The sequence below is a fragment of the Hemitrygon akajei genome, chromosome 16 (assembly GCF_048418815.1).
Source record: "Hemitrygon akajei chromosome 16, sHemAka1.3, whole genome shotgun sequence".
NCBI lineage: Eukaryota > Metazoa > Chordata > Chondrichthyes > Myliobatiformes > Dasyatidae > Hemitrygon > Hemitrygon akajei.
Window position 1 is genome coordinate 88,642,468 of NC_133139.1, and position 16,538 is coordinate 88,659,005.

General features: G+C 43.5%; 2 protein-coding genes across 4 annotated transcripts in view; one reads left to right on the plus strand and one right to left on the minus strand.

The window, feature by feature from the left end:
- LOC140739676 (ras-specific guanine nucleotide-releasing factor RalGPS2-like) overlaps positions 1 to 16,538 on the minus strand; it is a 127,962-nt gene that overhangs the window by 28,932 nt on the left and 82,492 nt on the right. The window lies entirely within an intron of this gene.
- Positions 8,067 to 16,538, plus strand: part of angptl6 (angiopoietin-like 6) — a 37,877-nt gene continuing 29,405 nt past the window's right edge. For all 3 annotated transcript variants that reach the window (XM_073069394.1, XM_073069393.1, XM_073069395.1), the window contains exon 1: positions 8,067 to 8,394. The gene's annotated coding sequence lies outside the window, so the exon portion shown is untranslated. The remainder of the gene's footprint in view (positions 8,395 to 16,538) is intronic.

Genomic DNA, 16,538 nt, shown 5'->3' on the forward strand with positions numbered 1-16,538 from the left:
CCAGCTCTCCGCCTCTTTCTTAACAGAACCGACCAATCTCCCTGCGCCACTCCCACTCTCCAGAAATGGTCTTCACCCTCAAAATTTTTCCTTTCTCCAGACCCAAGGGGTAGCCATGGGCACCCACGTGAGACCTAGCTGTGCCTTCCTTTTGATTGGCTACGTAGAACAGTCCACATGTTCCAAGCCTTCCCCAGTAATACTTCACAATTCTTCCTCCACTACACTGACGACTTCATTGGCCTTCCTTTCCAGGATATCATAGATGTTTTCCTTCCTCCACTATTGATGTTGCCCTCACCCTCATCCCCTTCATATCCCCAACATCCACACTCATCCCATCTTCCCACTGCTTTGCCAGTGATAGAGTTCCTCTCACCCTTACCTACCAACCCATCAGCCTTCACATCCAACAATCATCCTCGCCATCTCGAGGAATCTGACCACTAAACGTACCTTTACCTCCCCATCTCTTCTGCTTTCCGCAGGGGTCTCTTCCTCCATGACTACCTAGCCCATTTGTCCCTCCCTACATGTCTCCCTTCCAGTACTTATTCATGCAAGTGCCCCAGGTGCTACACCTGCCCATACACCTCCTCCCTCACCTCCATTCAGTCCTTAAACAGTCCCTCTAGGTGAGGTGACACCTTACTTGCAAATCTGCTGGGGTTCTCTCTTGTGTCCGGTGCTCCTGATGCAGCCTCCTCTACATTGGTGAGACCCATTGTAAATTGGGGGACTGCTTCATCGTGCACCTCCGCTCCATCAGCCAAAAGCAGAACTTCCTAGTGGCCAAACATTTTAATTCTGACTCCATTTTGACATGTCAGTCCGTGAGGAGGCTATCCTCAGGGTGGAGGAGCAACACCTTATATTCCATCTAGGTAGCCTCCAATCTGATGGCATGATGGCATGTTTCCTCCTTCCAGTAACATTTTCCCCTCTCCCTCCTCTCCTTCTATTTCCCACTCTGGCATTTGACCTTTTCTCATCTGACTTTTATTCCCCTGGGTCCCCTCCCTCTTCCCTTTCTCCTGTCCTACCAGGTTCCTTCTTCTCCAGCCTTGACCTTTCCCACCCACTTGGCTTCACCCTTCACCTTCCAGGAGCGAGCCTCTTTCCCCCTCCCCCACCTTTTTACTCTGGCATCTTCCCCCTTCCTTCTCAGTTCTGAAGAAGGGCTTTGGTCCAAAATGTCGACTGTTTGTTCCTCTCCGTAGATGCTCCCTGACCTGCTGAGTTCCTCCAGCATTTTGTATGTGTTGCTTTAGAATTGCAGCAAATGTAGCATCTCTCGTGTTTAACGTAACTACTTCATCTCATGGATTACATATCAATCCAAGGTTCCATCTCGCTCGCTGGTAATGATCACATGGCACCACTTTAAAGGACTATATTTATCTGTCAGATTCACAGGCTAGCTTCTGAAAGTTGGTGTGCTCAAAATTGGCTGCTGCATTTCCAAAATTACAACAGCATCCCCAATTTGAACTTCAACAGCTGTACAGCACTTTGACATTTCCTTAAAGAGACACGCACAAGGATCAATCCAAATCATTTTCTCTGATGGTTAAAATGTGCAAAACAACAGTGTATTTTAAAAAAAACTGTCTTCGGCCATTCTGACAGACAAATTACATCAATGGGATTCTATCAGCAAACCTCATCACTGTAGACTTCTGAGCAATCATCGACATTCGAGGAAATGTTTCTGTATAATCTTTGAACATTTTCCAATGCAATCTTTAAACATTTCCCAGTGAGAGTGCTCGTAGGAGAAAATAAAATCTGAAAGGTTTATCCCAATGATAGCAATCAGGAAATACAATTTTAGAAATCGTTCTGGCTGCTGGCCAGTATCATCTGTCCTCACATTGGCCCTGCCTTACATCTCTTCCTCCCACCACCAGTAAAAAAAATCCAACCCATCTGCTCAGCCACAAAGCAACCCTGAAGGATCTGGTGATGAACTGCGATGTTTCCAGCAGAGAATATGGAAGAATACAGACACCTTCACAGCAAATAGACCTTTTCAGCAGGGTAATCCCTTGTATCTCCCAGCCCATCAGCAATGCCTGTAAATTCCTTGCAGTCGACTCCACGTTGTCTAGTCACAGAGTGAATGAAAGATTCATACGCCACCCTTCAACAAAGTATTTTGACATGTGATTACTGCTCTAATGCAGAAAAGCCCTGAACTTTCCAACAAATTCCCAAAAGCCACAGCATTGTAGGATAAGACTGTTGGGGCATATTCTGGAGTGCAGGGTATATAGCAAATATTAATTTCAATAGTAACAAATCTTCAGATTTGAACGTGGATTGCAGATTGAGTTTAAAAGGCAGCTCAGAACAATCAGATGTCTGCAAATGCGTGAATACAGCCCAGAGTCAGTGGCGATTAACATTCATTTTGGGTGCCTGGAGTGTAGGTGTGAAGGACGTGTTTGAAAACTATATGTAAATCAAAGGAAGCATTGTAGATATGTTGTAACTATAGATATATCCTGTTACCATTGATCTTTAGCTCGAAGATATCATGCAATATTGGGTTGAGCAGGCCTCTTCTTCCAAGAATGTCTTGAATTATGATGCCAGCTGCTCATTTTTTTGTTGTTGAGTAAAAATTTTTATATCCACTAGTTTCAGTGTTTCTCTGGTGACTTTGTTTATGTCACAACAAAGTCGATCTGTTTTGGTGAAGTTGCTAATCGAGTTGGTGGACCACTTTAAGGGATGGAAGAAAATAAAGTCATCCACCTTGGCTAGCTGAGTATCTCGATTATTGCTGAGAGAGAGAATGGAATTGGGAACAGGTTTTGAAGCACAAAGGGGGCAGGAAGATTGGTCATTTTCCAACATTTCCTTTGAAAGGACAATCACTTCAATGCAAAAAGCAATCAAGTCTGATCAGCACCAGCAATTCCAGTGGACTTCAGTTACCAGATGTGGCAACAGTTAGCAGATGTCAGCAATCTGGTTCTCATCACCAAGTGTGGTATCAGTTAAGGGGGAGGTGGGATGGATGCCGCGCTGAAGATACAATACACAGTAAAGCCGCTTATCATAACATAAATAAATTCTCCAGGTCTGTCTATTCATCTCTGGGGGAACCACAACTCCTCTAATTCTGGAATTTTGCCCAAATTTAATCAAGCCATGAGAGGCTGTCTTCTGCTCCCAAGACTCTCAGCTCCTGAATGCTCTCCCTGTATCTCCCCACTTCTCCTTCATGCAGGATGCCCTTTAAAACCTTCATCTCTGAACAAATGTTTGTTCATATGTCTGAGCATAGCCTACTCTGATAACCATCTTGTGGAGTACCTTCAGGAGGTTGTCTCCCCCATGTTAAAACCGCTGGACAAATGGATTCTAATGCATCTTCATTCTTAAACAAAACTAAGTCTGTCAGCAATTTAACAGTGGAGTTAGCAAACTGATCGTGCATCACGTTCTACGCATATTATAACATCCAGACTGTACTCATTTTCTCAACAACCACAAACCAGCTCTAAGCTCACCAACAGGTCTGGAACTTCTCAGCTCTGTGAATCCTTTGATAGAGTAAATAAACACACCATCTCAAGTTCTTAATTTAATGAGCTGCTGTTTAGATGTAATGGCCACTGACCTGAATGTATACATTAACATCTGCGCTCTTACCCATTTATGGAAGCCCATCCATGGACTAGCTTAAAAAAAGAATTCACTGGCATTTGCAAATTCCTCTCCCTACCCCCTTCCCAACCCACCACCCTCCCTGCTCCACCCTGTATCCATTTCGGGGAGGATGCAGAAGGCTGGTAGGAAAGGGCAAAAAATAAAGAAACACCAAAATGGTCAAATTCTTTAGACTGAGGTCTATTTAGTTACAGAACAACCAGGCCAGGGGATCATTGTTCATCTTTCTTTAATCTCAACCCTAGGAAACTGGGGACTCTGACCAGGATCAGCATGGACCAGGAAACCTTCAGGAAAACAGAAAAACTCCACTAATTTGGCATCTAATAATTTCAAAATCCTGATGGCCTGGAACCTACCTCATTCATTTGGTCTGACACCACCAAGTAACCTGAAAGTATCAGACTGACGTTTTACTATAATAGCCTCCTACTTGGTTACTAGTGCATTCCAATCAAACAGAAGTCCTTCACTATTCTACAGTGTTTTCTCAGCTTTTAAGCTGGTGAAACAGGGAGCAGCATCCCTTTGGTATATTAAGCACATTTTTTAAGCTTTCTCAACAGATTGGAGACTCATGGGACGTAGAGGAAAACCAGATTCATAACCTGGGCCATGGACCTCAGCTGATACAGCATCTGGTCAACTGGTTGAGTAGTGTCACAACAACAATGATTCACTACGTCAGCAAGATCGAGGAAATGATTGTGGACTTCAAGGAAGGAGAAATCAGGAGAACACACATCAGTCCATTGGGGGGGGGGGTCAGTATTGGAAAGGGGAGTATTTTCAAGTTTCCGGGTGTCAACATCTCAGAGGACCTGCCCCAAGTTCAACATATCGGTGCAATTATAAGGGCACACAAGTGGTTCTATTTCGCTTTGGTGTTTGAAGAGATCTGGTCTATCAGTAAAGACTCTTGCAAATTTCTGTAGATGTTCAGTGGAGATCATTCTGATGGGTTCATCACAGCCTGGTACGGAGGAAGGTTTACAGAGGCTGCAGAAGGTTGTAGACTTTGTCAGCTCCATCATAGGCATATCCCCTCCCCACCATTGAGGACTTCAAGAGGTAGCACCTCAAGAAAGCAGCACCCATCATTAAGGGCGCTCCCTGCCTCATTCTCATTACTACATCAGGGAGTAGATATAGGAGTCTGAAGACCCATACTCAATTTAGGAACAACAACTTCTCCTTCACCATCAGGTTTCTGAATGGTCCATGAATCCAAGCACATTAGCTATCTCATTATTCTTTAAACTATTGATTTACTTTTATTAATTAGATTTTTGTACTGTTCTACTCTCTCTACAGCCATGACTGTGTGGCTAGGCACAGCTCAAATGCCCTCTATGAATTTGCTGACAACACAACTATTGTTGGCAGAATTTCAGTTGGTGATGAGAGGGCGTACAGGAGCGAGATATATCAGCTAGTTGAATGGTATAGCAGCAACAACTTTGCACTCAATGTCAGTAAGACTAAAGAACTGATTGTGAACTTCAGGAAGGGTAAGATGAGGTAACACATACAGCAGTTCTCATAGAGGGATCAGAGGTAGAGAGAGTGAGTGATTTCAAGTTCCTGGGTATCAATATCTCTGAGGATTTAACCTGCACCCAACATATTTATGCAGCTACAAAGAAGCACAACAATACTTCATTAGGAGTTTGAGGAGATTTGGTATGTTACCCAAAACACTCAAAAATTTCTACAGTTGTACATGGAGAGAATTTTGATTGGCTCCATCACCATCTGGTGTGGGGGTGGGGGGTGGTTACTGTACAGGATCAAAATAAGCTGCAGCAAGTTGTAAACTTAGTCAGCTCCATCATGAGCACCAGCCTTTATAGTATACAGGACATCTTCAAGGAGCAATGCCTCAGAGAAGTGGCATCCCTCATTAAGGACCCCCATCACCCAGATCAAGCCTTGTTCTCATTGTTACCATCGGGAAGGAGGTACAGGAGCCTGAATGCACACACTCAGCGATTCAGGAACAGCTTCTTCCCCTCTGCCATCCGATTTCTGAATGGATATTGAACCCGTGAACACTATCTCACTACTTTATGTTTCTCTTTTTGCACTAATTTAACTATATATTTGTAGGAGTACATAACCATAGAAGAAAACTAAATTGCAGTAAAGGCAACAAATTTTACAACATATGCTGGTGATATCAGGCCTTATTCTGAAATCTACAGTTGCCTCAGAATAATAAAATTCATGTCATATGTCTGAGATAATAAATCCAATTCAGATTCTGAGCTAGAATCTATTAGCCTCAGCCAAGCTCAGTAAATTAAGGGTTCAAACCCCACCACAGACACTTCAGCACAAGATCCTGACCCCATCTGTGTCTATGTTGCCCCAAATTTGACGATGCCAATGCAAAGCTGCTCCCACTTCTGCCCTCTGAAAATGGAGGGCTTTCAAACTCTGCTGCCTCTACCCCAACTCCTGCCATGTTCTATTCGCCAGTCTCCCAGTCTTCAGCGACCTACATTTGCTCCCTGCTATTCAATGCCTCTTGCTTAAAATTCTAAACTTTGTTTTCAAATTTCGTATCACTAATTTCTTCTAAGGCAATAATCCTCAGATCCCTGCCCTCCGCCTTAAATTCGAGCCATGTTAACCCCCACATTTAATCACATACAGTTACAAAGGCCCTTCTGGTAATCCTTACTGGCAGAGGCTCCTTTAAGATATGTTGTAAATCTATTCCAGGTGGTCAAACCACAAAAGGAGCGCCTTGCAAAGAATGGTAACGGCTGCTGACACAAAGTTCTTTTACCTGATGATGGTATACATCAGCTGACAGTGAAGATGATTGGCCATGACAGTTGCAGTGGAAAGCATCGGTCGACTTTCCTGAGGTCTTGAGCTTTTCCCCTCCCCACTTCTAGAGTTACGGATCAGTACAGTTTACCAAAATAGTGTGAGAGTTCACAGTCCATTTCCCTGTCTACATCAGTCATGCTGTGACATAGTACAAATCAAAATGGCTGGGCATCACAATTCTCTCAAATGAACTCGAATTGAATAAGTTGAAACGATGGTCAGTGCAAAAGGAAAGAAGCCATTCATTCTGTTCATGCCTGTAGTGCTAAGCCACACAAGTTCATAAATGCTGATGCCAAGAAACCAGGAGTCAAGAATCAATTAAAGATTTGATAGGGAAGCACAAGTTCTGGATGTGCAAGCCCTGACACCAGGCATACAATCTCTGAAGAGGATTGATAATGGCCGGGGTCACCCGTCTTGTAAAGGCACTGCCCAGAAAAGGCAATGGCAAACCACTTCTGTAGAGAAATTGGCCAAGAACAATCACGGTTATGGAAAGACCATGATCGGCCACGTCATACAGAACAGCACTTAACAAACGAGTGATGCACATGGCGAACATTGAGTGTTTTTATTTATTGAGATACAGCATTGAATAGGCCTCTCCAACCTGCTGCCCAGCAATCCTAATCATGGGACAACTTACAATGAACAATTAACGCCAACTGGTACATCTTTGTACACTCTAGGAAGAAACCCAGGCCGTCACAGGGAGAAAGTAAAAACTCCTTACAGTAGCAGCAGGAATTGAACCGGGGTTTCTGTTTGCACACTGATTACCGTTATTATGATGTCCCCAAGGATAACAATTCACTAAACTTATATTTCCTCTTTATCATTAAAACCTCTCTTTGACTGAGTTTTTTTTGATTATCCTGGTGTGTCCTTATGTGGAGACTGTTAGTTTTACTTTGATACTGCCTGTGGAACTTTCTAATCTGTCCTTACTGCAATAAAGTACTATACAAATGAAAACTGCTTATTTCCTTCACCGCAAGCTGTCTTCTCTCCCTTATCGAGATGGCCTGGTGTCCTGGTCTGCCGCGCGGCCCTGCCCAGTCGGACAGAATGCCAAAACTCAGTCCTATTTCGCAAGGGAAAAGTGGTGCTTTTGGCAAGAAGCAATCAAATGTCGAGAGGGATGGCATGCTTTTGCAAGCGGATGCAAACACAATAACAAATCTCCGTGCATCTGAGCACACTTACACAGATGTATATACACTTTCACTTTCCCCCTGAACAAGTCTAGGTCCACCCCCCACCCCCTCACCAGCCGACTAATTTCTATTCACTTTCACACAGGATATGCACCTCAAACTGTTTTCAGAGGTTCAAAAACTTCAGTTTACAAGAAAAAGTTAAACCCAAATCAGAGGACAGAAATTCTGAGGCAACAGGATTTACTACCCGAATCAGCTGGATCTTGGTCAGGAGTTCATTGCTGTTTGGGGAGGAGCAACAGCTATCTCGAGTCATTGCAAGGAGAGAGCATTGAGGCTTTAATCTACCAAACCAAGCCTCTAATGGGCGGGGAGATGAGAGGCTGCTGCTGCTTTGAGCGAGATGATTAGTGCTAAGAGGGGCTGCCTCTCTGCACTGTCCCACACTGACAATTGCTCTCAGCTGCCTCCCTCCAGCATGGAACGACAAAGAACCCAGTACTAACTCAACTGAGAGGGCGATAACCTAAACGCAGAGAATTCACCTGCCCAGCCTGTTCAAGTACAGCCGGGAACCCAGTTAAATGTGAACTGCTGAAGTGGGATCTACAATGGTTTGTTTTACACAAATTCTTCCCTTTGCTGGAAGCTGAGAACGAGAGCTGACAGAAAGTCACATCACAGCTACTGAAAAGTCTTCTAAACACAGGTAAGGGTGCTACGAAGTTACCATCAGAACAGTCTGTTACAAAGTCTGAATGCATTTTAGGATTTTAGTTTTTAAAAAGAATATTTTTTCTCCTAATCAAAATTAGTTTGTTGCTTTTAGGGATGGATGCACTACAACTTCTCAAAGAAATAAAACAAAAGTATGTTTTCTAGTCAGTGAGCACAAATGATCCCTTGCGTATTTTTTTAGGTTGACATCAAACACCCTGTAACTTTCAAAGAGGCCAGAGAATAGTTATAAATGACCAGGCAACCCATCTTTCACGGAAACTAAGTCACATATATACATCTCATCTCAGTCCTGATTCCATTCAGGTTAAGACCCTTCCCCACTATTCACCCCCTCCCTTTCTCTGTAACCTTCTCCAGCACTACAAAGTTAAATTTCACTCCAATTCCAACTTCATCTTTAAATTTGATTGTTTCACTGTTAACAGCCATTCCTTCAGCTGCCAAAGCTTTACAACACACTGACTTTATGCAACTCAGTATCAATTTTGTTCAGCAATAGTCCTGTGGAATTCCTCAAGATAGTTTATACATTAAAAAGTGCTTTATAAATACAAATTCTTGTAAGAACGGATGTGGTGCCTGCAAAAGATTTTGTACTTCAAGAAGTAATGTCTCAGCTGTTAAAAGTTAGTCTTTTAACACAAGACACTTTTGTCCAAGTTATTTTCTGCAAACTATTTTTTATCTGTAAGCAACTTTACACCTACAAGTAATATTATTATGAAAGGTGATATTAAACGATGAATAGATATTCATCCAGGTTAGGAAAGCTACACTACAGGAGAATAGCTCGGTGGGAAGTTGCGCAGGGGTTGGGGGTTGCGCAGGGTACTTGCATTCTGTGGCAGCTGTTTTGGCACACAAAGGCAACGTGGACAAAGCCCAAGCCACACAAGGTTCTTTCTTCTGCTCTGGCAACCGTGGAGAGCGAACAGAGGAAGTTCGGAAATCTGTGAAATGTGGGAATGTTGGTGGGGAGAGGAACTGCGGCAAGAATCAGAAGACGGCGGATTAAGAAATCTGGAATCAAATATACAATCAGGGCAGGGATAAGGGCTGGGAGGCAGGATCTGTGACGAGAGCTAGAGGGTTCAGGGAGTAGGGAGCAGGGCCTCCTCATGGTAGGGAAAGTGTACACCAAGGAATGTACTCAAAGGAGGCCAGTCTGCAAGATTTGAATTCCACAGCGGTAAAGCAGGTAAAAGTCAACTTCCTTCAGCACGTGTGGCCTGTGTTTTTTGGAATCTCCAGTGCAGATTAATTTTGAGCTCATGATATTGAAAGCTTAATATTCACCATACATGCATGGGAGTCCTCAAAGCACTCCCCTCTCATTACTGAATAACCTTCCCTCCTCAAAGAGATACTGAGAGACCTCTTAGGCAACTGGGAATTTAATTTCATTCATTTTAACACCAATGTCCTCTTCTTAATGGAATTCATACAATTGAATTTGTCAAATTACAAAGATGACAAAAAGACATTGGTACTATCAAAAGGGTGATGGGGAAGATTTTGCTTCTGAACAAAACTGCAGATACTGTAATGCTGTATTTATATTCTTCACAACCCAAACAGTGAGAGCACAGGATCACAGAAACACAAGTATAAATACCACAACCACAGACTTGCTGCAAAACTGTTGGAAGCCAGAGAGGACAGGCAGTATTCCAAGTGTTTTAAATCGGGGAACAGCTCTTAAGGGAGGCAGGAAAATGGGCAAAACTCACCAGCAATCAAAACTGGTCCCAAGCACTGGGTGTTATCTGTAAAGACTCTTGCATGACAGAGTCATAGCAGGGAACAAGGGTAGACAAATAGGACGACAAATGACCAGCACGGAGCTCAAACTTCTGCTGAGAGCAGGGCTCACCTTGAAGTTTCAAGTGTTTTGTAGTCTGTGCACTGAACAATTCATGATTTTCTCATGCGTGTCTCGTGCACGCTCTGTTCTACAGTCTCCATCAAACCACACGGCAAAGAAGCAGAATTAGGCCAGAGGGCCCACCAGGTCAGCTCCAACCATGGCTAATTTATTATCTTTCTCAGCCCCATAGCCTTTGACGTCTCACTGATCAAGAACCCATCACCCTCTGCTTTAAAATATCTAATGACGTGGCTTCCACAGTCATCTGTGGCAATGAATTCCACAGATTCATCACTTAGGATGGATCAGTAGGTACATTCAAAGGTCCAGATCCCCTGCTTTTTGATAGATTATTCCAGTTTAATTGCAGGTAGGACCATAGAGACAAAATGTAAAGCGACCAAATGCTAGTGATGGTTCCTCCACTCCCCCTCCCCTGCCAGAATACATCATTGGGATAGGGTGCTGACCAATTGTCTTCTGGAGGGAACAGCACAGGTTCTTGACTGGAGAGATCTTGTCATGCAGGTCTTTACAGATGGCTCCCACTGGACCAATTTTAGTTTCCGGAAGTAGGGTTTGGCCCTGGACGTTTTCATCTCTCAGGATACTCTGGACTTTTCGAAGGAGGATGGGGGTAATATGCAATCCTCAGGTGGGTTGAGTTGGGGTTAACAAAGACCATGCTACAGGCAAGTATTGCTGGACAAGCTGAACTATTCCTGGCTCATGTTTTCAGGAGATTGAAGTTTTACTGTAGGACTCTTTATTGCTTTGCTGGTCTTCTTGTTCTTCAATACATTGCACTCTTAGAACTAGGATTAAGCTGCAAAAACCCGACTCAAAACCAGAAGATAATAAAAAAAAACTATTCAGATCATAACATGCATCAGTTCATGTTATGTTATGTTTATGTTATGCCCAACATGTTACCAGTTCATCATGCTTCTCCCTCCTGCCAGCTGGCAAAAGGTACCGAAGCATTCGGGCTCTCACGACCAGACTGTGTAACAGTTTCTTCCCCCAAGCCATTAGACTCCTCAATTCCCAGAGTCGAGTCTGACACCAACTTAAACACCCACACACACACACACACTCTCAACTGAACACCACTCCACTCCCTTTGCAATTTTTGCTCATTTCTTTCTCAATTCCTGCTAAAACATTGTTTACATTTACATTATATTTGCATCATTTATTATTGTTGTAATTTGCCCTTTACTGTGCCTATTGTCTTGCTTATTAATTATTGTACTGTCTTGCACTGTTTTGTGCACTTTATATAGTCTCATGTAGGTCTGAAGTCTAGTGTGGTTTTGATTTGTTTCAGGTAGTCTAGTGTAGTTTTGTGTTGTTTCACATAGTCTAGTGTAGTTTTGTGTTATTTCAGGTAGTCTAGTGTAGTTTTGTGTTGTTTCATGAAGTACCATGGCTCTGGAGGAACGTTGTTTCATTTTTACTGTGTACTGTACCAGCAGTTATGGTTGAAATGACAATTAAAGCGACTTGACTTGACTTGATCTGGGAGCACAATTCTTATCTGAGATCTGTGAACATGCATTTCAGGAGTATGTCTCGATAGTGATCATGGGTGAGGAACCAGAGATGTTTCCCATTCTCTGGGTCGCTGGGCTGCCTACACTCAGTGGTCACTTTATTAGGTACACCTGCACACCTGCTCCTCAATGCAAATATCTAATCAACCAATCATGTGGCAGCAACTCAATGCATGAAAACATGCAGACATCGTCAAGAGGTTCAGTTGTTGTTCAGATCAAACATCAGAATGGGGAAGAAATGTGATCTTTAGTGCCAAATGGGGTGGTTTGAGTATCTCAGAAACTGCTGATTCTCCTGGGATTTTCACACACAACAGTTTCTAGAGTTTATGGAGAATGGTGTAAAAAAAAACACCCCAAAAAAAATCCAGCGAATGGCAGTTCTGTGAGCAAATATGCCTTGTTAATGAGCAAGGTCAGAGGAGAATGGACAGACTTGTCTCGGCTGACCAGAAAGCAACAGTAACTCTAATAACCACATGTTACAACAGTGGTGTGCAGAAAAGCATCTCTGCATGCACAACATGTCGAACTTTGAAGTGGATGGGCTACAGCAGAGAAGATCACAATGTGTTCTACCAGGAATCTAACGAAGTGGCCACTGAGTGTATAGTCATACTTCCTGTTGTAAACTTGGTGTGTAATGCAGCATTTCCCATACTACAACTACTGTGGCATTCAGAAAAAGGCACTATATAAATGCACATCTGTTCCTGCTTGTAAAGGGCTTTCAAAACATTTTGGAAAAAATGTAGTAATAAAAACTGCCCTCACCAACATCCTCATACAAAATAACACAACCAAACCACAAGGCAAAATTCCACCAAAATATGCCAATCTGATTCGACAAAGTGAATAATCTCTGCCAAACAAGCAATGAAGCTTTAAAGCACTTCTGCAAATTTTCCATAGGAGCAGAAGTCTATTTGGCCCATCGAATCTGCTCTGCCATTCCATCATGGCTGATTTATTATCCCTTTCAACCCCATTCTCCTGCCTTCTCCCTGTAACTTTTGACATTGACTAATCAAGAATCTATCAATTTCTGCTTTAAATATACTCACAGTCCTAACCTTTACAATCTTTCCTTATAACTCAGGTCCTCCAGACCCAGCAACACCCTTGTAAATTTTCTCTGTACTCTTTCCTATAGATAGGTGACTTAAACTGCACACAATACTCCAAATCAGGCCTCACTAACGTCTTATACAATTTCAACATAACGTTCTATCTCCTGTACTCAGTACTTTGATTCAGGAAGGCCAATATGCCAAAAGCTTTCTTTACAACCCTATCTATCTGTGGCACCACTTTCAAGGAATTATGGGTCTCTATTCCCAGATCCCTTTGCTATATCCTTTTTTGTAATGTTACCACATTTACAATTTAACACCTTTCAGATCTTTTTTAAAAATTAGCAATCCAGAAGCAAAGCTCGTGGAAGGAAGCTGAGCTGACATTAGTCAGGACTTTTGAATATTGAAAGACCTAGGTAAAGTGGACATGGAGAGGATGTTTACTGTAATGGGAGAGCCTCAGAATACAAGAATGAGGAGGAATTTCTCAGCCAGAAGGTGGTTAATCTGTGGAATCTATTGGCACTAGCAGCTGAAGGCTAATTCAATGGGTGTATTTAAAGTGGAGATTGATAGGTTCTTGATTAGTCAGGGTGTGAAAGTTACAGGGAGAAAGGAGGAGAATGCGGGGGGAGGTAAGAGGGATAATAAATCAAACATGATGGATGGCTGAGCAGATTTGATGGGCTGAATGGCATAATTCTGCTCCTATATCTTATGGACTAGATGATTAGACTGGCTTAGTGGGTCACACTCTAGTTTAGTGGTCGCCAACCAGTCGATCGCGATCGACTAGTCGATCTTTGAGACTTTCCCAGTAGATCCCGAAAAAAAAAAGAAAAATAAATACACAAATACTGTTGAGAGATTGTTTCCGGGTTGCGGGGTTTTAGTTCCATTCTTTCGGCCCAGTGTGCATGTGTGTAGCTCCCCCGCACTACACAGTGTACTTCAGTGGTCCCCAACCACCGGGCCACGAGGAAACAATATGAGTCAGCTGCACCTTTCCTCATTCCCCGTCACGCCCAATGTTGAACTTAAACGCACGCAAGGTCATCAGTTGCCTAAACGCAGTGACACCCTCGCACCAGCGATCACTGGTTGGCCTCGCACGGCTGGCGGGAAGTGCCATCGGTACTGGCCTGGAGCGCGGACAGATGGGCGCTGCCTCTAAACCTGTTTAACACACCAAATGTTCGTGGGGAATCCAGTGCTAAAATATTTGCAGACGACCTAATTCGGGCTCAGCGCTTCGTTAGTATCAGAGCAGCTACCGCACTGCAATCTACTGAAACAAACTTTTGTCCGCCGATGGATCCTACAAGGGGGGCGGGCGTCCTGTCGCACTACTCGCTCGGTCGCTCACTCGCTCTCTCCGGACTGCGACTGCCGTGGCCCCAGCACGGGGACCTCCGACCCTGACCTTCTCCTCTCACCCGATCCACGACCAACCGCACCTGGCCAGGGCGTCTGGCAGTGGGTGGGCGGGAGGCTGGAGTTCGGGCCCGGAGGCTGTCTAACAAGGCAGTGAAGCCCTCAAAACTGCTTCGGTACCCTGAGTCCAAGCACCCTGCACTTAAAGACTAACCCGTTGAGTTTTTTCAGCGGAACAAACGTGAGCAGCGCGGGACAGAAACTAAGTGCCAAGAGCCGCGAAAACTAAATTGTGGAATAGACTGGACGTAAGGAACCTGCTTCAAGTATTGCTGTATTCCTGTTGCGTTTAACAACCCTCCTCCCCACCCCCCACACCTCCCCCCCGTCGGCCGGCCCGCAAGAAAATTGTCAATATTAAACAAGTCCGCAGTGCAAAAAAAGGGTGCGTACATTATTTCTACTTCCGGGTTGCGGGGTCTTTTCTGCCCTGGTGCGCATGCGTGTAACTAATTGATCTGGGGTCGATCTCACCTTTCACTAAGGCCGAGGTAGGGGATCTTGGGCTTAAAAAGGTTGATGACCACTACTCTAGCTTATCAAGGCAATGCCTGTGGGGTAAAGATCCCCTCCAGAGACTTGAGCAGATAAACCTAGGCTGATACACCCAATCACAGTGCTGAGAGATTACGGCATTGCCAGAAGCAAGGCCTGCTGGTTGAGATGATATACATCAGCCCTGTATATGAAAAATCTCAACATCTCAGTCTGCGCTACCCCTTGAATGCAGTATGGTGACTAGAGTGCGTATAGGAGTGAGATATATCAGCTAGTTGAGTGGTGTCGTAGTAGTAGCCTTGCACGTCATGTCAGGACCAAAGAACTGATTGTGGACTTCAGGAAGGGCAAGTCAAGGGAACACATACCAGTCCTCTTAGAGGGAGCAGAAGTGGAAAGAGTGAGTAATTTCAAGTACCTGGGTGTCAATATCTCTGAGGGTCTATCCTGGGCCTAACGTGTCGATGCGGCTACAAAGAAGGAGGACAACAGCTATATTTCATTAGGAGTTTGAAGAGATTTGGTATGTCACTAAAAACACTCAGATTTTTACAGATGTTCCATGGAGGGCATTCTACCTGGTTGTTTCACTGTCTGGTATAAGGGTGGGGGCTACTGTACAGGAACAAAATAAGCTGCAGAGCATTGTAAACCAAGTCAGCTCCATCATGGGTACCAGTCTCCATAGTATCCAGGGCATCTTCAAGGAGAGATGTCTCAAAAAGGCAGCATCCATCATCAACGACCCTCATCACCCAGGTCATACCATCAGGAAGGAGGTACAGGAGCCTGAAGGCACACACTCAACACACTCAACGATTAAGGAACAGCTTTTTCCCCTGTGCCATCTGATTTCTGAATGGACATTGAACCCATGAACACTACTGCACAATTTTTATTTCTATTTTTGCACAACTATACACACACATTACACACTACATACACAGTATACTTACTGTGATATTTTTCTACTATTATGTATTTCATTGTATTGCTGTCGCAAAGACAACAAATTTCACAACATACACCAGTGATATTAAACTTGATTTTGATATTTTTAAAATTGCTCTTTTTCAAAGCTAACTGTGCAGAAATTGGCTGCTGTATTTTCTATATTACATCTATGATGATATATCAAAATTACTTCAGTCACAGTAAAGTAATTGGAGATTCAATTGCATACAGAATCATCAACATCTGTTTTGGAGCCTCTTCTTTTTTTCCTACTGCCATTCCACCTTTGAATTCTGTAACTCTGTCCAACAAGACTGCCACAACTTCCCGATATAGAGTGCAATATTTCAAAGCTTGGCCCATCACCTTCTCAAAGCACATCCATACTCTCCCAGGAGGATAAAGTTTACCATACAGTACTTATACAACCCTCGAAGTTTGCTCTTAGAAAAATAAAGTGAAGTCATAATAACTGTAATCAAAGGGAGCAGCAGACACACGTTCCTTCTCTTCATTTCTGCAATCGAATGTTTATATATCAACATTATCCTTCAAAAGACAATCTTTCATTGCCCTGTAACATAAACAGACCTTGAAAACGCCAACTGCACACTAACACACTGCAGTCAGGCAATCCTAGATAATGCCCAGCACAGCATTGCTCCTGCACCCTAGAACCAAAGATTGTATTAAGTGAAAAAAGCCGAAGTAATATTTTATTACA